This window comes from Geotrypetes seraphini, chromosome 3, assembly GCF_902459505.1.
Source record: "Geotrypetes seraphini chromosome 3, aGeoSer1.1, whole genome shotgun sequence".
Lineage (NCBI taxonomy): Eukaryota > Metazoa > Chordata > Amphibia > Gymnophiona > Dermophiidae > Geotrypetes > Geotrypetes seraphini.
Genome location: NC_047086.1, coordinates 297,016,460 through 297,041,094, shown reverse-complemented (window position 1 = coordinate 297,041,094; position 24,635 = coordinate 297,016,460). Strand labels below are relative to the sequence as shown.

Here is a 24,635-nt window from a genome sequence, read left to right as displayed (position 1 = left end):
ATTGTCTTAAACAATTCCTCTTTCTGTACATAAAGATCCTTCATACACACACATACACAACATAGCACATTAATATTTACTATGAATTTGTCCTGAAAGTTCATCATTAGCAATAATACTATTAGATATATAGACAGAGGACTGAATTTATATATCGTACCAAAAAAAGCACTGTTCTATAAACCATGCTTAAAGGTAGGCATAGTTTATAGAATAGCACTTATACCCAGGAATCACAACTAAATTTAGGCACGGCCGTTTGCATCAGTGATAATATGGTGCAAATGTCTGTGCCCAAATTTAGGCGTGGATGTCCTTATTATATTACATATTTATAGATCACTAATAATGTCCCAGAAGGAGTCCAATGCGATTTACAATTTATAAGACCCTGGTCATGTCCAGGATTTACATTATTTCATTAGGCTTCATAACACAGTTATCTTGGTTTGTGCTCTTATAGGCATATGATTATGGTATATGGTTTGGAGAGAAGACTGGAACAAGAAAACAAGTGGGGAAGGGAATGTACACATCAGCCTTAGAACCAATAACATTTATTAAATGTAGTCATACATTAAAACATATCACATATACAAATACAAAGTCTGTTGCCTTTGTTCCTGGACCCGACAAGCTAGACAAGTAGAAAGCCTGTCTCAGGGTGAAGGCGTAAATCCAGTAGATGGCGCTGTGGCACTTAAACCCAGAGCAGCATTTCTTCTACATGTTTAAGTGCCATAGTGCCATCTACTGGATTTACTCCTTCACCCCTGAGGCAGGCTTTCTACTTGAAGCCGAAACATGGACCATTTCAGGTCCAGGAGCAAAGGAAATGGACTTTGTATTTCAACATGTGATATGTTTTAATGAGTGACTACATTTAATAAATTTTATCAGTACTAGATATAATGTGTACAGTCTCTTCCCCACTTGTTTTCTTGTTCTGGTTTATCCTATGTGGGGTTGTTTTACCTTGTTTTTGTGGATTTTATTGGAGAGAAGACTAGCCATATCTGGTGGTGTAATCTTGACATTACGGGTTCTCATATGAGTGTCACTTTCCTGGTTTGTACGGTGATGGGTATGTACAGTTTAATCATCTATTCTATAATTATGTGCATAACTTAAAGTAATGCCCTCAATCTGCTCATGACCCACCCATTTCTACACCCTCTCTTTTGACTCACGCATAAAACTTTACACACATAACCTGTAATTGATTCTAATTAGCACCAATTGCTTGTTAAAATGCCAATTATCAGCACTAATTAGCTTGTTATTCAATTACATTGCACATGAAATTTGGGTACACAACCAAAATTGTGCATGAAATTTTTAGCACTTTTTACAGAATTGGGGGGAGAATGGCTGATCTGCTTCCCCTCCCCCCCCCAAATACTTTTTAAAAGTAGTTAAGTAAAAGTACTGGCTTCAAAAGTAGTAGAGTAAAAGTAGAAAGTCTAATCAAAAATATACTCAAGTAAAAGTAATAAAGTATAGTTTTTTACACAGTAATCTAGTAGTATAGTAAATGACAGCAGATAAAGTCCTGAACAGTCCATCCAGTCTGCCCAATATTCACAAGCATTATACATTCATGGTTAAATTATCTTTTTTTTTTCTTTCATATTTCTGGGATATAAGCTATAGAAGTTCGCCCGGTACTATCTTTAGGTTCCAACTATTGGAGTTGTCGTCACAGCTCACTCCAGCCTATCCTAACCATCTTTTCATTTGTAGGATACAGACTGTAAAAGTCTGCCCTGCGCGGTTCTCACATCCCAAATTACTGGATGCACCAGCAGAGCAAACAATTTGGCAACCCTACCCTCAAGCTAATGGGAGAAAAAGAGGTTGTGGTTCGCCTTTCATTCATTCAATCTGCTTCATCATTTTGAGTGTTACTTGGATGGATTAAATGGGAATGATGCACCCTAGATAAGTAAGCTCAGCCAGCACTAGTGTCCTTGCGGCAAATCTCATACACAGCTTTGTATAATTTGAGCAAAACATAAAGCAGAGCACCTGTGCTTATGAAGCTGGAGGAGGGGCATGTGTTTTCAGCTGGAGGAGATTGGCTATTCTGGAGTGAAAGCTCATGTCAAGGGTCAAGGGATACAACAGGGCTGTTACTGGTCCTGGCTCCACCCAGCCATTATTTGGTGATTCACTGCTGCCAGGAGCTGTGACATTTTCACTCAAGTTTAGATTTAAGGTAATAAATACTTTTGTCACATTCCCATTTCAGGGTGGGGGTGTTGGGAAAGGAGAGGGGAGTGGAGGAGGTGGGTGGGGGTTGGGTTCTGTTATACATATAGGGGCTCATAATCGGAAAAAAACAAAAAAAAAACTGTCTAAAAAGTGGTCTACATGGGTACTTGGACGATCAAAAAGCCTGATCGGCCAAGTACCCATAATCAAAGCTAGTTTTAGACGTATCTAAAACCAGCTTAGGCCTTTCCCCTGCCTCTAAACGCATAGAACGAAAAGAGGCGTTTTTAGAGGAGGGGAAAAGGCGGGAGGTGGGCCGACATAAACCTAGGCATACAGCAGGTATAACCAAAAGTTTAGGCAGGTTGTCTAGTCGGCACTTATACGTTTTGACTTAGACCAGATGGATGTGGATTAGGTGCAATGATGGTGGTTAAGTATCAACAGATCAATTAATTGAGCTGAAACACTTTTTATTGAACACCTTTTTTCACTAAACTATAATTTTAAGATGTGTTTCACATTTTTATTAAATAGTATTTATTTGTTTGATTTATGGATTATTGAACATTGGAAATCATATTGTATTATTTTTGTAATATTGGTTAATTGTCTACTGAATACATTTTTGATATACTATATATCATATTTCTAATTTTTGCTCTGATTTTGAATATCAGGCCCAATATTGTCAATCTGTGTATTTATGAATTGTATTTAATGAACTTGAGGCACATACCAGCTAGACATAGATCTAAACCAGTGGTCTCAAACTCAAACCCTTTGTGGGGCCACATTTTGGATTTGTAGGTACTTGGAGGGCCGCAGAAAAAATAGTTAATGTCTTATTAAAGAAATGACAATTTTGCTCTTTATAGTTTATAAAACTTTCCTTTAACAGTTAAAAGGAAAGATATATAAACTATAAAGAGTTTTACCTCATGCAAAATTGTCATTTCTTTAATAAAACATTAACTATTTTTTCTGCGGCCCTCCAAGTGCTCTATTTTTTCTGCAGCCCTCACATTTAAAGTTTAATATATTTTCTTTCTCAAAACTGGCACATTTCAATCACTAAATTGAAAATAAAATCTTTTTCCTACCTTTGTTTGATAATTTCATCAGTCTCTGACTATGCATCCAATATTTCTTCTCTTCTTTCAGCTTCCTGTATGCTTCCTCTCCTCCAGACCTCATTCCCTCCCCCAACTTTTTCTTTCTTTCTCTATGTCTGTCTTTCTTTGATTCCATGTCCCATTTTTTGCTTTGTTTCTGGCTCCCTGTCCCCCCTTCTTTCTTTCTTTCTTTCTTCCTTCCTTCCTGCCCTCCCCCATGCCACCGCCGCCGGGGAATAGGCTGCTGCAGCTGCCGCCATCGGGAACAGGCCGAGATCTCCCTCTTTCTCTTCTCCACGGGGCCGACCAACTCTCGCCGCCCGACGTCAATTCTAACGTCAGAAAGGATGTTCTGGGCAGCCAGGCAGCGATTGGCTAGCCAGAACGTCCTCTCGACGTCAGAATTGACGTCGGGCGGCGAGAGTTGGTCGGCTCCGAAGAGAAACTGGGAGATCAAATAACACGGTGCAGGCCTGAGAAGGGAAGGGAAGCAGGTTGGGCACCACTGCTCTAGACGAACCGCACTATAGGGAGAATAGTGGACCGCCTCCCCCCCCTTGGTACGCCACTGGAGCAGCAGCGTGTCTGGCCGGCTCTTCCGTGGATAGCGCAAGGAGCCGCCAACCCGCGGCTTTGAACGGAACGAGCCAGCCAGACACGCTGCTGCTCCAAAAGGAAGATAATGATCCAGTCCAGACCGCGGGCCGCAAATAAAATCTAGAGAGCCACATGCAGCCCATGGGCCGCATTTTTGAGACCGCTGATCTAAACTATAATGTTTTTACCAGAGGCACTAGCATACTTTGTTTATAACATAGTAACATAGTAGATGACGGCAGATAAAGACCCAAATGGTCCATCCAGTCTGCCCAACCTGATTCAATTTAAATTTTTTTTTTTTTTTCTTCTTAGCTATTTCTGGGCAAGAATCCAAAGCTTTACCCGGTACTATGCTTGGGTTCCAACTGCCGAAATCTCTGTTAAGACTTACTCCAGCCCATCTACACCCTCCCAGCCATTGAAGCCCTCCCCTGCCCATCCTCCACCAAACGGCCATACACAGACACAGACCGTGCAAGTCTGCCCAGTAACTGGCCTTAGTTCAATATTTAATATTATTTTCTGATTCTAAATCTTCTGTGTTCATCCCACGCTTCTTTGAACTCAGTCACAGTTTTACTCTCCACCATTCCAGGCATCCACCACCCTCTCCGTAAAATAGAATTTCCTAACATTGCCCCTGAATCTACCACCCCTCAACCTCAAATTATGTCCTCTGGTTTTACCATTTTCCTTTCTCTGGAAAAGATTTTGTTCTACGTTAATACCCTTTAAGTATTTGAACGTCTGAATCATATCTCCCCTGTCTCTCCTTTCCTCTAGGGTATACATATTCAGGGCTTCCAGTCTCTCCTCATACGTCTTCTGGCGCAAGCCTCCTATCATTTTCGTCGCCCTCCTCTGGACCGCCTCAAGTCTTCTTACGTCTTTCGCCAGATACGGTCTCCAAAACTGAACACAATACTCCAAGTGGGGCCTCACCAATGACCTGTACAGGGGCATCAACACCTTCTTCCTTCTACTGACTACGCCTCTCTTTATACAGCCCAGAATCCTTCTGGCAGCAGCCACTGCCTTGTCACACTGTTTTTTCGCCTTTAGATCTTCGGACACTATCACCCCAAGGTCCCTCTCCCCGTCCGTGCATATCAGCTTCTCTCCTCCCAGCATATACGGTTCCTTCCTATTAATAATCCCCAAATGCATTACTCTGCATTTCTTTGCATTGAATTTTAGTTGCCAGGCATTAGACCATTCCTCTAACTTTTGCAGATCCTTTTTCATATTCTCCACTCCCTCTTCGGTGTCTACTCTGTTACAAATCTTGGTATCATCTGCAAAAAGGTACACTTTTCCTTCTAACCCTTCAGCAATGTCACTTACATACATATTGAACAGGATTGGCCCCAGCACCGAACCCTGAGGACTCCACTAAAAAAAAATAGAAAAAAAACATAGAAAAAGACGGCAGATAAGGGCCGCGGCCCATCTAGTCTGCCCACCCCAATAACCCTCCCCTTTTTAACTTTGTGCAGAGATCCCACGTGACGATCCCATTTCTTCTTAAAATCAGGCACGCTGCTTGCCTCGATCACCTGAAGTGGAAGTCTATTCCAGCGATCAACCACTCTTTCGGTGAAAAAGTATTTCCTGGTGTTGCCATGCAATTTCCCCCCCTGATTTTCCATGGATGTCCTCTTGTTGCCGTCGGACCCCTGAAGAAGAAGATATCTTCTTCCACCTTGATACGGCCCGTGAGGTATTTGAACGTCTCGATCATGTCTCCCCTCTCTCTGCGTTCCTCGAGTGAGTATAGCCGTAATTTGTCCAGCCGTTCCTCGTACGGGAGATCCTTGAGTTCGGAGACCATTCGGGTGGCCATTCGCTGGACCGACTCAAGCCTCAGTACATCCTTGCGATAATGAGGCCTCCAGAATTGCACGCAATATTCCAGATGGGGCCTCACCATAGATCTATACAACGGCATAATGACTTCAGGCTTACGGCTGACGAAACTCCTACGTATACATCCTAAGATCTGCCCAGCCTTAGATGAAGCCCGTTCCACTTGATTGGCAGTCTTCATGTCTTCACTGATGATCACCCCTAGGTCCCGTTCTGCAACCGTCCTTGCTAGGATCTCGCCATTTAGGGTGTAAGTCTCGCATGGATTTTGACTGCCAAGATGCATGACTTTGCATTTCTTGGCATTAAAACTCAGTTGCCAGGTCTTTGACCATTGCTCCAATAGGATTAGGTCATGTTTCATATTGTCCGTTGTGCTCTTGCTTGTTATATTACACAGTTTGGCGTCGTCCGCGAATAACGTTATTTTACCACGAAGCCCCTCAGCCAGGTCCCTTATAAAGATATTGAAAAGGATCGGGCCTAAGACCGAGCCCTGTGGCACCCCGCTGATCACTGCCGTCATTACGGAGGGGGTGCCGTTCACCACCACCCTCTGAAGCCTACCACCAAGCCAGTCCCCAACCCATTTTGTCAAAGTGTTACCTAATCCCATAGAACTCATTTTGCACAACAACCTGCGGTGTGGGACACTATCAAATGCTTTGCTGAAATCCAAGTATACAATGTCCAAGGACTCTCCAATATCAAGCTTCCCCGTCACCCAGTCAAAGAAGCTGATCAAATTGGATTGCCAGGATTTCCCCTTGGTAAATCCATGTTGACAGGGATCCCGTAGATTCTCCTCATCCAGGATCTTATCTAATTGGTGTTTGATTAGGGTTTCCATTAGTTTGCTCACTATAGATGTGAGACTCACTAGTCACCTTTCCTTCCTTCGAGCGACTTCCATTAATCACCACCCTCTGGCGTCTGTCCGACAGCCAGTTTCTGACCCAGTTCACCACTTTGGGTCCTAACTTCAGCCCTTCAAGTTTGTTCAACAGCCTCCTATGAGGAACTGTATCAAAGGCTTTGCTGAAATCCAAGTAAATTACATCTAGCATATGTCCTCGATCCAGCTCTCTGGTTACCCAATCAAAAAATTCAATCAGGTTCGTTTGGCACGATTTACCTTTTGTAAAGCCATTTTGCCTCGGATCCTGTAACCCATTAGATTCAAGGAAATACACTATCCTTTCTTTCAGCAACACTTCCATTATTTTTCCAACAACTGAAGTGAGGCTCACCGGCCTGTAGTTTCCTGCTTCATCCCTGTGACCACTTTTATGAATAGGGACCACATCCGCTCTCCTCCAATCCCCAGGAATCACTCCCGTCTCCAGAGATTTGTTGAACAAGTCTTTAATAGGACTCGCCAGAACCTCTCTGAGCTCCCTTAGTATCCTGGGATGGATCCCGTCTGGTCCCATCGCTTTGTCCACCTTCAGTTTTTCAAGTTGCTCATAAACACCCTCCTCCGTGAACGGCGCAGAATCTACTCCATTTTCTCGTGTAACTTTGCCAGACAATCTCGGTCCTTCTCCAGGATTTTCTTCTGTGAACACAGAACAGAAGTATTTGTTTAGCACATTTGCTTTCTCCTCATCACTCTCCACATATTTGTTCCCAGCATCTTTTAGCCTAGCAATTCCATTTTTTATCTTCCTCCTTTCACTAATATATCTGAAAAAAATTTTTATCTCCCTTTTTTACATTTTTAGCCATTTGTTCTTCCGCCTGTGCCTTCGCCAAACGTATCTCTCTCTTGGCTTCTTTCAGTTTCACCCTGTAGTCCTTTCTGCTCTCCTCTTCTTGGGTTTTTTTATATTTCATGAACGCCAACTCTTTCGCCTTTATTTTCTCAGCCACTAGGTTGGAGAACCATATCGGCTTCCTTTTTCTCTTGTTTTTATTGATTTTCTTCACATATGCTGGGTTAAATCAGATTTGATATTTCATTTTAAACTTAATATACACTGATCTCGATGCCTCATTAAATAATGTTAATAAATATGCAAAACTAGTCTCTCAGGCAGATTAAATGTTTTTTTTATAAACTCTTTTCCTTTCTCTTCAAGTATGATGTCTTCGTTGGGTGGGTTTTTGTGGGTTTTTGGGGGGTAGGGGGTTTACATTATTTTTGTTTTATTTTGAACCTCTTTATATAGGTTTTCAGGAATCCCAAACAGGAAGCAGAAAAACTTAGTTCCAAGATGGCACTGAGCACAGATGTATAACCAGGCTGCTCCCAGTTCACTGGCATGTTCTGAGTTCAAAGTTCTTACTGAGCCTTTATTTCTGCTATATTATGGGCTAATGGAAAAACAAAGTTTAGGTTTAATCCCTGACTTCCTTATCTTGGTGCCTGATTCCTCACCAAGACCACACCCAGAGCAGACAACCCCCTGCATGAATACAACCTACACTACATGTAAATCTATTAAATTTAGCTTTGTTAGGAATATCCTGCAAACCTGGCCTGTTTGCAGCACTTGAGGCCTGAACGCCTACTTTTCTGGCTTATATGTTTGGCTCAGGTACCTCAGGTTATGCTTTTTTTTTCTGCATATGAGCAAAGTGTCTAAGCCAGTGGTCTCAAACTCAAACCGTTTGCAGGGCCACATTTTGGATTGGTAGGTACTTGGAGGGCCTCAGAAAAAAAAATAGTTAATGTCTTATTAAAGAAATTACAATTTTGCATGAGGTAAAACTCTTTATAGTTTATAAATCTTTCCTTTTGACTAAGTCTTAATATTATAATTTACAGCTAAAGAGACATATGATAAAGAAACTGTTTTATTTTACTTTTGTGATTATGATAAACATACTGAGGGCCTCAAAATAGTACCTGGTGGGCCTCATGTGGCCCCCGGGTCACGAGTTTGAGATCACTGGTCTAAGCTAATCCTGAACTACAACCAAACACCTTAATCATACCCCTTCCGCTCTAGGTATAGCACTATGAAGTGGATTTTAGCCAGAATATATGTTAATTTATTTAGCCTAAACGGTTTACATTCAGGTAGTCAAGTATTTCTCCCTATCTGTCCGGGTGGGCTCACAAACTGACTAATGTACCTGGGGCAATGGAGTGTTAGTGATTTACCCAGGGTCACAAGGAGAAGCGCTGCGCTTGAATCTGCAACCTGAGGGTGCTGAGGCTGCAGCGCTAACCACTAGGCCACTGCTGGTCAGGATGTGAGGTAGTGATTGGCGGGGAGTCACGAGCGGTGTGCCACAAGGATCGGTGCTGGGGCCTTTACTCTTTAACATATTCATCAATGACCTGGAAAAGGAGGCAAAGTGTGAGGTTATAAAATTCGCAGACGATACCAAAATGTGCGGCAGAGTTAGGACCAGGGAGGAGTGTGAGGACCTACAAAGGGACCTGGACAAGCTGGAAGACTGGGCAAACAAATGGCAAATGCGCTTCAACGTGGACAAATGCAAGGTCATGCATATAGGGAAAAAGAACCCGTTGTTCAGCTACAAATTAGGGGGGGTATTGTTGGGAGACAGCAGACTCGAGAGAGACTTGGGTGTGCTGGTGGATGCATCACTGAAGCCATCTGCACAGTGCGCAGCAGCCTCGAAAAAAGCCAACAGGATGCTGGGCATCATAAAGAAGGGCATAACAACCAGAACACGGGAAGTCATCATGCCATTGTATCGAGCGATGGTACGTCCACATCTGGAATACTGCGTCCAGTATTGGTCACCGCACCTCAAGAAGGACATGGCGGTACTTGAGAGAGTCCAAAGGAGAGCAACAAAAATGGTAAAAGGGCTGGAACACTGCTCGTACGCCGAGAGGCTGGATAGGCTGGGGCTCTTCTCTCTGGAGAAAAGGAGACTCAGGGGAGATATGATAGAGACCTTCAAGATCATGAGGGGCATAGAGAGGGTGGATAGGGACAGATTCTTCAGACTGAAGGGGACAGCAAATACGAGGGGGCATTCTGAGAAACTGAAGGGAGACAGGTTCAAAACAAATGCAAGGAAGTTCTTTTTCACCCAAAGGGTAGTGGACACTTGGAATGCGCTTCCGGAGGAAGTGATCAGGCAGAGTACGGTACAGGGATTCAAGCAGGGATTGGATGGATTCCTGAGGGATAGAGGGATCGTGGGGTACTGAGTAAACCAACCTGGTCATGCATGTGCAAGACCGGAGGGCTAGGACTTCGATAGGAGGGCAGAACTTAAATGGGAAACCAAGGTGACAGGGGAGCCCTTCTGATGATTCAGACAGGCCTTGACCTGTTTTTGGCCACCGCGGGAGCGGACTGCTGGGCAGGATGGACCTGTGGTCTGACCCGGCAGAGGCACTGCTTATGTTCTTATGTTCTTATATTTATGTTTATTAAAACTCTTAATATACCGCTTAGGCTACAAATGAGATCAAAGCGGTTTACAATTTAATCATAAGGATTGAAAAAAATTCCATTAAAAAACAGATAAGAAAAGAAAGAAAGAGGAGAAAAGCAAGGATAAGAATGCACTCGTATACTCAGTCATTTATATTCCACTATCGTCAACAAATAGTTCATAGCAGATTACATACAAAGAAAGAGATCAATTAAACTAAGAAATAAATAAGTAAAAATACATTATCCCATTATTAACTACAGAAAGACTGTCAAAAGTAGAATCCCTCCCCATCCAGAGGGAGCAGCAATTTTAGAAAAATTATTACTACTATTAATTATTTATATAGCACTACCAGACGTACGCAGCACTGTAAAGATTCACAAAGAGTAAGGAAATAGTCCCTGCTCAAAAGAGCTTACAATCTAAACATGCAAGACAGACAAACAGGATGGCGTGGATACAGTTAAGGGGAACAGTTAATCTGTTGGCTGGGTTGGAGGGCAGAGGGGAGTACAGGACGATCAAGCCATTGTGACATCACTGATGAGGTTGGCCCTTATTAGTGGACTGAGGCATTATGACATCACAATCTCAGCTCTGGTTACCAGAGACAGAAACTTTCACACTACTACTACTATTATTAATAATTTCTATAGCGCTACCAGACGCATGCTGTGCTCTAGAGCAGGGATGTCCAACCTTTTGGCTTCCCTGGGCCGAATTGGCTGAAAAAAAATGTTTCTGGGGCTGCACAAATGCGCAAACGCTGCAGCAAGAGAGAGGAGGGAGACGGCAAGATGGTAAACATCCAGGGGCAGCAGAGGAAAACACTGCATCGCCCTCAACCGTAGCCACACAAAATACTTCACTGGGCCGCATGTGGCCCTCGGGCCGCAGGTTGGACACCCCTGCTCTAGACAGTCACAAAGAAGAAGACAGTCCCTGCTCGAAGGGGCTTACAATCTAAACAGCCAAGACAGACAAACAGAATGTCATGGATACAGTTAAGGGGAATGGTTAATCAGCTGGCTGGGTTGGAAGGCAGAGGAGTAGGGTTAAGGATTGAAGGCTATATCAAAAATGTGGGTTCTCTGCTTTTAAACAAGGGAAGGGGCCTGACAGACAAACTCGGGTAATTTATTCCAGGCATAAACAAGCTCAGACTCATTATTTTCGTTTCTTTGTAGTTATGTGGCTATGATAAACAGCTCGACCCTGAGGAAGAAAGTGAAACGTGAATTCATGCTAGGAGAGGTGACCAACCCATCCACAATTAAAAGTTGAACAAAATGAGCAACAAATTTCAAATAGAAGTCACAGTATAAATCTGCATTAAACCAGTAGTTAAAACTGCATCAAATAAGCTCCCTTTTACCTCAGCACCTCCCTCTCACCTACACCCTGAAAAGCTGTTCTCCATTCCGATCTCATCTCCTCTCTCTTTTTCATGTTTTAAAGTGTTGTTTTGTCCGTGCTTACCTATGTTTCTTTCTGCTTCCTTTTCTTACTTCAATCTGTGTTTCAGGCAAGCCATGTCAATGAAAGCATATTCTATCCCACTCTACCTTTTTTTTAAAAAAAAAATTCAATTAAACCTGCTTATATTTGTTCTGTTCTAATCCTTCGTGCCTCTTGGCAGCATCTGATATTGCTCTTCATGGTTATGCTTGAGAATATTTTCCTTTCAAAGGGTATGCTCTCCTGGTTTATGTTATCTGACATCCAGCTCATTCCATATATATTGCAAGGATCTCCTTTCTGCTGTGCACTTCTTTTGATTCTCATGCTAGCATTTAATAAATGGGGGTAGGACATACCCTGGGCTATCATCTACTAATGTTGGCCCTAATTCAGTTGTATTATTCATGTATTGAATTACATTTTCGTTTTAAAATTACTTGTTATTGTAAACCGTTTTAAAACCTGTGTGTGACATGGCATATCAAATTATGAAATCAAATCAAATCTTGAATAGACATCTCTCCCCCCACCACCACCCCACGCCCATCATCCACAGCACTCACAACCACCTTTGGAGTATTCATCCAATATAGAAGATTCAAAGGTTGAGGTGCAGCCAAGCAGGACCATGTCAATGCAAAAATCAGAGCCGTTAGGAAGGAAGAGACTCCCCTCCTGCCATCTTATCCTTACCATAAACTCAATTAAGGGATCCTTTTACTAAGGTGCGCTAGGGCTTTAACGCATGGAAAAGCTACATTGCCGCACGCACTAGACCTCAACGCCAGCATTGAGCTGGCATTAGTTCTAGAAGCGTAGCACGCGGTAATTTCCTGCGTGCGCTTAAAAACGCAAGCACACCTTTGTAAAAGAAGCCCTAAGCTCTCTATGCAGACCCTAGAGGAAATAAAATATACAAAACCAAAGATATACTGTATAAACGAAGGAAGCAGAATCCTTAGTTTAAGACGCAACGTAGATACCAATGTGTCCCTATGTTGCTTGAGTCACTGGGAGTCTAACCTCTACTGTACATACCACTCCGTACTCCAGAACTTTGCTGCCACACATAACATCCCCAGGCTCCAAATTCCATATACTTTAACTCCGTGGAAGAAAACATTCACCTGCAAGAGATAATTATAATGAAATTTACTGCTATGTGTCAACATACAGAATATCTATACTAGTTTAAAGATTTCATACAATATTTGCATTATGTATACAATGAATTATACTATAATACCTTCGATAACACAATTTGATATGTCTCCACTAGGTGCCCCATTTCATTTCTTTATTAGGAGCTCATAACACCTTAACTCACAACTATCATTCAAAAACCAGTCACATTGGGGCAAACTTCCATACCAAACATGTAGAAGATTCTATGATATATCTTCTTAAAGAAGAGAGTCCCTTTCAGGGGTTCCATGCAGGAGTATACTGTATTGGGGGGGGGGGGGGGTAATATTCTCAGAAGATTTACAGTGATCTGTTCTAGAGAGTTTTACCTCATGCAAAATTGTCATTTCTTTAATAAGACATTAACTATTCTTTTTCTGCGGCCCTCCAAGTCCCTACAAATCCAAATGAGGCCTGCAAAGGGTTTGAGTTTGAGACCACTGATCTAGCCAAGTCTCCTGTTTTCACAGTGGCCAAACACAAATACCTGGCAGAAACCCAAATACCATTTTCCCCCACAAATAATACCTAACCGGAAAGTAAGTTTTAGCATGATTTTTCAAGATGCTCGTAATATAAGCCCTACCCAAAAATAAGCCCCAGTTAAGATTGATCCCTGATGTCATCTCCCCCCCCCCGAATGTCCGCTGCAGGAGGGGTGCACAATTCCTCCTGCTGCAACAGCAAACCCTCCCGACACAGTCCAAGGCAGGAGGGATACCCACTCCCTCCTGCCGCTGGCCCCATCATCCCACTATTCCAGCCCTGACACTCCCCCGACTCCACCCCTAACACTCTCTGACTTCACCCCGACACTCCCTGACTCCACCCCTGACACTCCCCAACACCCCAACATCCCCCTGACACTCTCCAGCTCTACCCCGACATTAAAAAAATTAAGACATCCCCTGAAAATAAGCCCTAATATGTCTTTTGGAGCAAAAATTAATATAAGACCCGGTTTTATTTTCACGGAAAAACAGTAGTAGCAACATTCCATCTTACCGATCCCAAGGCAAACATTGGCTTCCCCATGTCTGTCTCAATAGCAGACTATGGACTTTTCCTCCAGGAACTTGTCAAACCCTTTTTTAAAACCGATCTACATTAACTACTGTTACCACATCCTCTGGCAATGCGTTCCAGAGCTAACTATTCTCTGAGTGAAAAAAAATATTTCCTACTGGTTTTAAAAGTATTTCTCTTTATATCAATCAGGGATCTCAAAGTCCCTCCTTGAGGGCCACAATCCAGTCGGGTTTTCAGGATTTCCCCAATGAATATGCAATGAAAGCAGTGCATGCACATAGATCTCATGCATATTCATTGGGGAAATCCTGAAAACCCGACTGGATTGCGGCCCTCAAGGAGGGACTTTGAGACCCCTGCTTTATATGGTTCTTCATAGCTAGTTAAGTGCTGAATATACTTAAGAGGGTCAGTGCTGGATCCTGGACTTGGCCTGGCATTGAATTTCCCGGTTTAACACCAATGGTATTTAGCGAAACACTAATCACCTCCAGCTGAATATCAGACCCGGAGAGCTTTGCATATGTATTAAAAAGAGGATATTGATGAAATGCAGCCGATACATGCATTATCACAGATGGTAAAGTATGGCCATGGAAATACACGTTAATGCAAACAAATATACAAACACTTTGCATCGCCCCAAGTCTTTGTGAGTTTTGAGTATTTTCAGGTGCAGAATGTTTTTATGTACTAACATGTAATTTGCATCTCATTACCTAATTAGCAGAGGCTTTGTGTTAACCTAATGCAAGCTAGTGGGCCTGCATTTATAGTACGTAATGCAGACATTTAACCCATAAAGTGGAGGAGTGGTCTAGTAGTGGGTAGAACAGCTGCCTCAACACCCTGAGGGTGTGAGTTTGATTCCCACTGCAATTCTTTGTGACTCTAGGCAAGCCACTCAACACTTCATTGCCCTGGATACAAAATAGACAGCTGTCTAAAAATATGTAAACTGCTTTTGATTGTGTAAAATGACACAGAAAAAGTGGTGTATCAAGTTCCATCCTCTATATGTTAACAATTGGGTTACTATCAATACATCTGAATATATTGGCCCTCAGATTTCTTTCTAGCTACTCACTATAACATCACTATGCACAATTATCCATTGCAAACTGAAGACTGGCAATTAAGGAATATAAAACTACACAAATGAAGGCTATGGAAAACCTTTACAAATCATATAAATATTCTTCAATGATAGCACCCCCCCTGCAAACATCTATTATTTGAGAATTTAGACTGTGCATTGGTTTCTTGTGGAGTATTCAACATTTCAAAATCTTATTCATGAAGCCTGAAAGCCATTCTTGAGGGCACCGAGGGGAACAAACATACATGTATTATTTTCAATCAAAAAATTACCTGCAGAGAAAGCAGGTACAGATCTCTGCGGGCAATTTTTTGATGAGCATTAATCAAAGCAAAACTATTGGTACAGACCCTTTTGTCAAAAATGACCGATGTGGTTTGTAAGAATAGGACAGTGATTATTTACCCCACATGTCTGTGTCAGACAAGAACATAAATTCCCAAAGAAGCCACAGGGTTGCTGAGCACTGAGGGCTGCTCTCGACCAAAGATATGATACGATCTGATACTAATGATGCAATGTTGCTCGTCAGTTTATGTCACGGCAAAGCATGCAAGATAAGCAGCCTTTTACGAGTTGTTTTCTGTGATTTATGGTTGGTGAACACAACACATGGCAGTTTTCACACTTGAAAGTGGGAAGCTTAAGAACATATAAGAACATAAGAAATGCCTTCACCGGATCAGACCGAGGTCCATCAAGTCCGGCGATCCGCTCACGCGGCGGCCCATTTAGGTTCTCTATTATGAAAACCTGAAATTACCGTATCCCACAATATGATTTGCAAGAAGGTGTATATCCAACTTGTGCTTGAAACCCCGAAGAGTAGTCTCCGCCACAACATCCTCAGGAAGAGAATTCCAAGCGCCCCCCACTCGTTGTGAGAAACAAAACTTCCTGGCATTTATCCTGAACCTGCTGCCACCCAGTTTCAGGCTGTGACCTCTTGTCCGTGTCACATCTGAAAATGTTAGTAATGTTGCTTCTTGGTCTATTTTATCAAATCCTTTTAATATTTTAAAAGTCTCTATCAAGTTGCCTCTCAGTCTTCTCCTCTCGAGTGTGAACAGTCCCAGTTTCCTGAGGCGTTCTTCGTAGCTCAAATTTTTCATTCCTTTGACTAATTTCGTGGCTCGCCTTTGCACCTTCTCCAACAGAGTTATGTCCTTCTTGAGGTAAGGAGACCAGTGTTGGACACAGTATTCTAAGTGTGGTCTGTCCATTGCTCTAAAAAGTGGCATTATGACTTCTTCCGATCTACTCGTGATCCCGTTCTTAATCATGCCCAACATCCTGTTTGCTCTCTTCGCCGCCGCCGCACATTGCGCCGATGGCTTCAGGGTTCTGTCAATCAGTACCCCCAAATCCCTTTCATGTTCGTATTTTGCCAATGTTACCCCAAACATTTTATACTCGTATTCTTTATTCTTCTTTCCTAGATGCATCACCTTGCATTTATTTATGTTAAAATTCATCTGCCACTTTGTCGCCCATGTTTCCAGCTGTCTTAGATCCTTCTGAAGCTCCTCGCAGTCCTTTTGAGAGCCAACCGCCCAACATAATTTTGTATCATCTGCAAACTTTATTATATTGCATGTTGTTTCCTCCTCAAGATCGTTTATAAAAATATTGAACAAAATAGGCCCAAGAACCGAGCCCTGGGGCACTCCACTAGTCACTTTCACCCAGTCCGAGAATTTCCCTTTTATGCTAACCCTCTGCATTCTGTTCTCTAGCCATTTACCAATCCATCTATGCACTTCTCCTCCTATTCCATGGCTTAGTAATTTCTTCATAAGCCTTGCATGTGGGACCTTGTCAAACGCTTTCTGGAAATCCAAGTAAACTATGTCTACTGGATCACCAGTATCCATATGTTTGTTCACTTTCTCAAAGAATTGTAGTAAATTTGTCAAACAAGACCTCCCTTTCCTGAAGCCGTGTTGACTAGCCCTTATTAGGTTGTGATCCTCCAAGTGTTGCACAATGCTGTCTTTAATAAGTGTTTCAATTATATTTCCAGGAACCGATGTGAGGCTCACAGGTCGGTAGTTTCCTGGATCACCTCTTGATCCTTTTTTGAAAATCGGGATGACATTTGCTGTCCTCCAGTCTTCTGGTATTTGCCCTGTTCTAACTGACATGTTAGCTACAGTTTGTAATAGTTCACCAATTTCCACCTTAAGTTCCTTTAATACTCTCGGGTGAATTCCGTCTGGTCCAGGGGATTTGTCATTTTTTAGGTTGTCAATCTGAACGTATATCATGTCCAACGTCACATTTACTGTTGCGAGGTTGTCCTCCATGCCTCCGGTTAATATCCTCCCTATGTCTGGCACTGATGAAATGTCCTCATTTGTGAAGACCGAGGCAAAGAATGAATTTAACCTATCGGCAATCTGTTTGTCCTCTTTAATTGACCCCTTCATTTCTTGGTCGTCTAGAGGGCCCACTGCCTCCCTTGCTGGTTTCTTTCCTTTTATATATTTAAAAAAGGGCTTGAAGTTTTTGGCTTCTTGTGCTATCTTTTCTTCATAGACTTTTTTGGCGTTTCTTACCACTCTGTGACACTTTTTCTGGTCGATTTTGTGACTGTTCCAGGCCTCCGTTGTATCACTGAAAATAGCACTGGCGAGACCCATCAATTCTGATGCTTTTTTTAAAAAAAATTTAAATTTAAAAACCTATACTCCGCTTTCCTAAGTGGTTCACAAGATACTTACATAGCTTTTAAAAACAGTACAGCAAATATTTAAAAAGGAAAATAAAACCAACCACTCCCCCACAGTGTTATTAAAGTGAGCAGCTTTCAAGAAAAGGCCTCTATGAATAAAGTCATTTTTAACACCTTTTTACATCTCTGAATGTCAGAGAACATCTTAAGTAACCTTGTCAGATTATTCCATAGTAGCAACCCTGCCATTGAGATTATTGAAACTCTCATTTTTACGCAATGTATGTTTGCCAGCCCTTCACTAACTACCCATGGTGTCCCCTCTGACCTCAGGGCTCAACCTGGTTGATATACTTCCAGCACCTGAGTCAGATACCAGGGGAAATTAAAGTGGATCACTTTAAAAATCAACAAAAGAACTTTATAAACAATCCACAGAAATTACACATAAAGGATTGAATTTTACATGGGTCATTTCATAAATAATGCACACTATTTTTTTTAATTTACATGTTTTATTTTTTTTCAAGTATTTCTTTACAATCCTTCAATATAGGGCTCCTTTTAAGAAGGCGCGTTAGCGGTTTAACGCGCGTAATAGCACGCGCTAAAGTGCTGGCTGCGCTAACCGCTACCGCCTCCTCTTGAGCAGGCAGTAGTTTTTTGGCTAGCGCGGGGGTTTAGTGCTTGCTGAAAAGTCATGCGCGATAAAGCCACTAACGCGCCTTTGTAAAAGGAGCCCATAGTCTCTCTGCTTTACAATGACCGAGTCCCAATATCCAGGAAGCTTCATTATTCCATCCAAGACACCGTTTTTGTTCAGTTGCCGAATGGCTCAGGTACCGTCGAAGAAAGCTCTTCCAGAGATGCAAAACGATGTCCACGCATAGGTTGTTTCAACTTTGGAAAAAGGTCAAAGTCTGGTGGACTCAGGTCTGGACTGTAGGGAGTATGAGGTAACACCTCCCAGACATAAATGTGTAGTTTTTTTAAATAATGAATGGAGAGCTCCATCTTCCCCATGACCCAAAAAATTTTAACGAGCTCAATCAAAAGTCAAAAAATGATTATTTTTGCTTATGATCATGAAGGCATCATTATCACAGACAAAGTTCCATGTGGAAGAAGTGTCACAGCAGTGTATTATCGTGATTTTTTTTTTTGCAAAAAATGGACAGAAAAATGCACAAAATTCGACCTCAGTTGCTCATGGCTGGGCCTCTCATTCTTCACGACGCTCGCCCCCACACAGGGAATGTCATCATTGAAAAACTACGCAAATATGGCTGAGAGGTGCTCCCTACAGTCCAGATATGAGTCCACTAGACTTTGACCTTTTTCCAAAGTTGAAACAACCTATGCGTGGACATTGTTTTGCATCTCTGGAAGAGCTTTCTTCCGCCGGTACCTGAGCCATTCGGCAACTGAACAAAAACAGTGTCTTGGATGGAATGATGAAGCTTCCTGGATGTTGGGACTCAGTCATTGCAAAGCAGGGAGACTATATTGAAGAATTGTAAAGAAATACTTGAAAAAAAAATAAAACATGTAAATTAAAAAAATTTGTGTGCATTATTTATGAAATGACCCTCGTATATATTGCACCTGCTGTAAGAAATCAGCGCCAAAAATGTGCTATTCTATAAAATTGTGCTTAAATAATAATAATAATAACTTTATTCTTATATACCGCCAACAATCTTGCGACTTCTAGGCGGTTTACAATAAAGAGAAACTGTACAGACAGCTACTTACAGAGTATGGCAGTGTTCATCTGATAGTAACAGCATTAACAATAATAACAACAGGTTGTATACTGCAGGACCATGAAGTACCATGCGGTTTACAATGAATTAGAAAAATTCCATAAATTGAATGGAGCATTCATTGTTAGTGATTAGGGGTTAGCAGTTTACAAGATCAGATTTGGGTGGGATTGTGAAGGGGGCTATTGTTCTTGTTCGTTACCTAGGTATTTCGAGAACAGGAATGTTTTTAGGTGTTTCCTAAATTCTCCATAATTGTTTGTGAGTGTGATTAGTTTTTCTAGGTCTTTGCCCCATAAGGCTGCTTGATACTATAGAAGTTGTTGATGGTATCTCTTATATTTGCATCCTCTAGCCGGTGGGGAGACGAATTTCAGGTGTGCACTTCTTTCATGTCTGTTGGTTGGGAATGAGAAGAGGGCTGTTATGTATTTAGGGGCTAGACCAGATAATACCTTGAAGCATAGACATCCCAGCTTGAACTTCGTACGTGCCTCCATTGGCAGCCAGTGCAGGAGTCGGTAGGAAGGGGTTATGTGATCGGACTTCTTCAGCCCGAAAATCAGCCTGACTGCTGCATTTTGTATCAGTTGTAGTCTCTGCATTTGCTTTCGGGAGATTGCCAGATGGGCAATGTTGCAATAATCAAGGTGGCTTAGTATTAGGGATTGTACCAGGATTCTGAATGCTGATGCGTCGAAGTATGCTCTAATGGATCTGTGTTTCCATAGAGTAAAAAACCCTTTTTTGACTAGGGAGTCCACATGGTCTTTCATGGTTAGACCTTGATCCAGTGTTACCCCCAGAACTTTCATTGTTGGTTGAATGGGGTAGTTAAGATTGTTTATGCATAGTGATTTTGTCGTGATATGTGTGTGTGGCGAGGCTATAAAGAATTTAGTTTTGTCTGAGTTGAGCTTCAGTTTAAATTCTGAGGTCCATTGTACCATCAGGTTTAGTGCTTCTGTTGCTGTGGGGGTGATTTCGGAGGGAGACGTATTAAACGGGATAATGATTGTGAAGTCATCCGCGTAGCTAAATACTTTTATACCCCTCTGGGCCAGCTGCGTGCCTAGTGAAGATATGTAGACGTTGAAGAGTAGTGGGGATAGTGGGGATCCCTGTGGGACGCCTGATGGGTTTCTCCATGTTTTAGAGAGGTTGCAGTTGAAGCGTACTTGATAGGTGCGGGTCGTAAGGAATCCTCGGAACCAGTCAAGTACCTCGCCTCCGATGCCTATTGCATCTAAACATTGTAACAATTTTTTGTGATCCACCAAGTCGAAGGCCGAGCTCATATCAAATTGCATGATTAAGGCATTATGGCCCTTGCTGAGTAAATTGCGTAAGTATTCTAGGATCGCTGCAATCACCGTCTCAGTGCTGAACAGAGGTCTGAAGCCAGATTGGGTTTCATGTAGTAGCGAGAACTGATCAAGGTAGTCCATCAATTGGGTGTGTACTAAACCTTCCATTATTTTTACGAAGAATGGAATGGATGCTACCGGTCTATAATTGGTTACTGATGTTAGGGATTGTTTATGGTTTTTCGGAATTGGGGTGATTATAATGTGACCGTTTTTCGTTAGGAATTTTCCGTTTTTGAAATTATTGGTCATATGATGCCACAGTGTTAGTTTAAAGTCTAAAGGGGCTGCTTTCATAATGTTGGGGGGGACAGGGATCTAGAATGCAGTTTGATTTGGTATATTTGTTGTAAAGTTTTATGAAGTTATTCCATTCTGGTTCCTGAAAGGAGTTCCAAAACATATCAACTGGTATTTCGTTTTCATGTATGTTGGCTATTTGATGTTCATATGTGTTGTTTGTTGGGCAATTGTTCCTTAGGCTCACAATTTTTGAGTCAAAGTGTTGTGCTAGATCGTCTGTTGATGGAAGTTTTATGTCGTGCATGGATTGACTGTGGCGTGTGGTATCAAATAAATTTTTAACCAGTGTTGATTCCTTTTGAACTCGTGTCGGATGTATGTATTTTGGATGAGTAGAATGCTTTTCTTTTTTCTTTTATCAGTTGTTTGTAGTCCTTTATGTTTGATCTCCAATTGTTCCGGTCTGATATTTCTCCTGTTTTATTCCAGATCCTTTCTAGTCGTCTTACTGATTGTTTCATTTTTAATAGTTCAGAGTCGAACCAATTATTATATTTATTTGAGCGGTATGTTCTGTTTCGTTTAGGGGCTATTTTATCTAAGATGGATGTGCTTGTTTTCGTCCACTGTTCCCAGAACTCGTCCCCTTCGTTTATCACCTTGCGCGATTCGTAATGTGCCCAATATTCCTCTGGGTTGATGTGGCCCCTTGTGAGATGTTCTTTTTTTATCTTTGGGTGAGTTTTTTCTTTTGGTTGGTTCCAGATTAAGTTAAAGTAGTAGGTGAAATGATCGGACCAGATGTCGTGGTACCAGATGCCGTCAGATATAGAAATAGTGGGTTTTAGGATTTCTTTTGAGGACATAGCTACCAAGTCTAGCTGATGGCCTTTTTCATGAGTTTGTGTGGATGAAGGGAGATTGTAGTTGATTGATGATAGGAAGTTTTTAAAATCTTTTGTGTCAGGATTGTCCTCGTTCTCTAAGTGTAGGTTTACGTCTCCTGCTATAATATTGTAAGACGGGGTGATTGAGTTATGTAAAATGAATTCGTAGAATTCCTCTCTGGCCCTTGACCAGCATTTTGGCGGGACATAGAATAGAATAAAGGTGAGGTACTCTTTTAGATCCTTGTTACTAATTTTGCATGCTAGTGCTTCTAGTTGGTTGGTTATCTTGGAATCTACTAATTCAAGTTCAAGTTCTTCCTTGAGGATGATTGCCAGTCCTCCCCCTCTTCTATCTTCACGGTTTAACATGTGAATTTTGTAGTTATCTGGTATTAGGTCGTTTAGTATTGGATCCTCTTCGGATAGTAGCCATGTTTCCTTTAGAAAGAGGCAGGCTAACTTCTTGTTGGTTATCCAATCTTTGATTAAGAAAGCTTTGTTCCTTACTGATCTAGTGTTGAGGTAAGCGCAGGGAATTGAGGTAGCTGTGATGGGTATGGTGGGTGTCGTGATTTTGATGGGCTTTAAAGTCAGGCACAATTTATAGACGAGGGCTTACACCTAGGAACTGTTATTAAATTTAGGTGCGGCCATTTGCACCAACAAAAACATGATGCAAATGCCTGCACCTAAATCTATGATGGATCAAGTCTTTTCTTTTTCCACTTGCAGCAAGTGGAACAAGAAAGGATTTAATCCATCATTGATTACAGTTGATTCAATGCTCTCATTATGAATGATAGATATTAAACATTTGCCGTTTTGGAAATTTGCACCTAAATCTAGGCACAAGTACCCTTATTCTATAATAAAGTATGTAACTTAAAGTGATGCCCCCCCCCCAAAAAAAAAAAAAATCTGCCTTTGACCCACCCATTTCTGGGCCTCTTTTTTTTGACTTGTGTGTAAAATTTAGGTGCTGTACATCAATTACAATTTTTTAATCATACGATTAACCATTTAAAGTGCCCCTTCACATTTCTTCCTGTATAATGCAATATATAATAATAATAATAATAACAGCTTATATACTGCAATACCATGAAGTTCTATGCGGTTTACAAAGATTAAGCAAAGGTACAAATTTATTGACTATATACAGCAGACAATTTCTCAAAACTGACACAATTCAATTCAATTGTCTCAGAGAATGGCGGTATATCAAATCCTATTACCCTCCTTAATAAACTTAAAATAAAATCATTCATAGACACCATCAACTCTCTCCCCTTCTTTTCCCTTCATTTTCTTTCCCTTTCATGGGTATCCTCTCTTCCCTACCACTCTTCCCTCTCCTCCCTTCCACTCTGTGCTCACCATTTCTTTCCTTCCCTCCTCTGTCACCATCTCCCTTGTTTTTTCCACCCCTATTTCCACAATCTGTACCTCTCAAATGTCAGCACCCACCCCCCCTACTCCATCTGCACCCCCTTCTACCAGCAAACCTTTTTGTGCTCCTGAATTCTCATCCTCCTCATTCCCCCTCCTTCGCAGTCCGGTATCTCTCTCTTCTTTCCCCCAAATAGTCCAGTTTCTCTTTCCTTTTCCTCCTCTTTCCCTCTGTGGTCAGGCATCTTTCTCCTCCTTTATTCCCTCCCTCCCTTTCTCCTTCCTCCTGTGGTCAGGTACTTCCCCTTCCCTACCTCCCCCCCCAGTGGTCAGATCTCTCTCTCCTCCTTCCCTTCCTCTGACCATTATAGCACCAGAATTGCTGGCAGGCTAGCTGGCTTCATGGTCTCTTCCGGTCTCTTGAGTCCCTGCTACAACTTCCTGTTCCAGTGTAGCAGGAACTCGAGAGAGTGCAGAGACTATAGAGCCAGCTAGCTCGTCGGCAGTGCTCTGCTTTAATCGCTAACACTGCCAGCGGCTATGAAAGGTCAGAGGGAGTGAAGAATATACTGGACCACAGTGGCAGGTAGCGGCACCAGGAACTGAGAAGGTAAGGGGACCCATGTTAACAAGTGTTAACATTTTAATGCATGTTAAACATTTAACACATTAATCGTGTTATATTAACGGAGTAACCCCCTATTTTACGAAGGTGCGCTAACTGGTTTAGCACGCTCTAAATGCTAACACATCCATTATAGTCTATGGACACGTTAGCATTTAGCATGCGCTAAATCAATTAGCGTGTGCTAAATCGACTACTGCTCCTTAGTAAAAGGACCTATAAATGTGCAGCCCTAGTAATTTGTAACTGATTCTAATTAGTACCAATAAATGCTCATTAAAATGCCAAATTTCTGCACTAATTATCTCATTATTCAATTAAATTACATGCATAATTTGGGTACACGATTAAGATTGCATGTGCAATTTTTAGCTCTTTTTATAGGTAATATAAAAAAAATAAAACAAAGGAAATAAGGTAATACCTTCTATAGAATTAGGGGGGAACATGGACTGTAGACTATGGGGTAAATTCTGAAAAGGTTTGCATAATGTAAGCACCAGGATGGTACATACTAAGTGCAAATTGTTTAATGGTGAATGTGCGTGCAGCTGACATTATAGAATACTAGCATAAGTCCACATTTACAAACCTAATTTTAGAAGCATAAATAATAGCATTCTAAAACCCATATAACTGCCCAATATGCTCCAACTTGCTTGTGCCCCTCCCAGGACCACGCCCCTCTTGAAGCAGGATGGAATTTAAACGTGCAACTTATAGAATAGCGATTAATGGCAT

The 24,635-nt window shown here is 41.8% G+C and overlaps 1 protein-coding gene across 9 annotated transcripts in view; it reads right to left on the bottom strand.

Moving 5' to 3' along the window:
• CHRM3 (cholinergic receptor muscarinic 3) overlaps positions 1–24,635 on the bottom strand; it is a 1,018,971-nt gene that overhangs the window by 878,646 nt on the left and 115,690 nt on the right. For 8 of the 9 annotated variants that reach the window (XM_033937301.1, XM_033937305.1, XM_033937299.1 and 5 more), the window contains one exon: positions 12,666–12,754. The exons of the other annotated variant lie outside the window; for it this stretch is intronic. The gene's annotated coding sequence lies outside the window, so the exon portion shown is untranslated. The remainder of the gene's footprint in view (positions 1–12,665; positions 12,755–24,635) is intronic. 9 annotated transcript variants of the gene reach the window in all.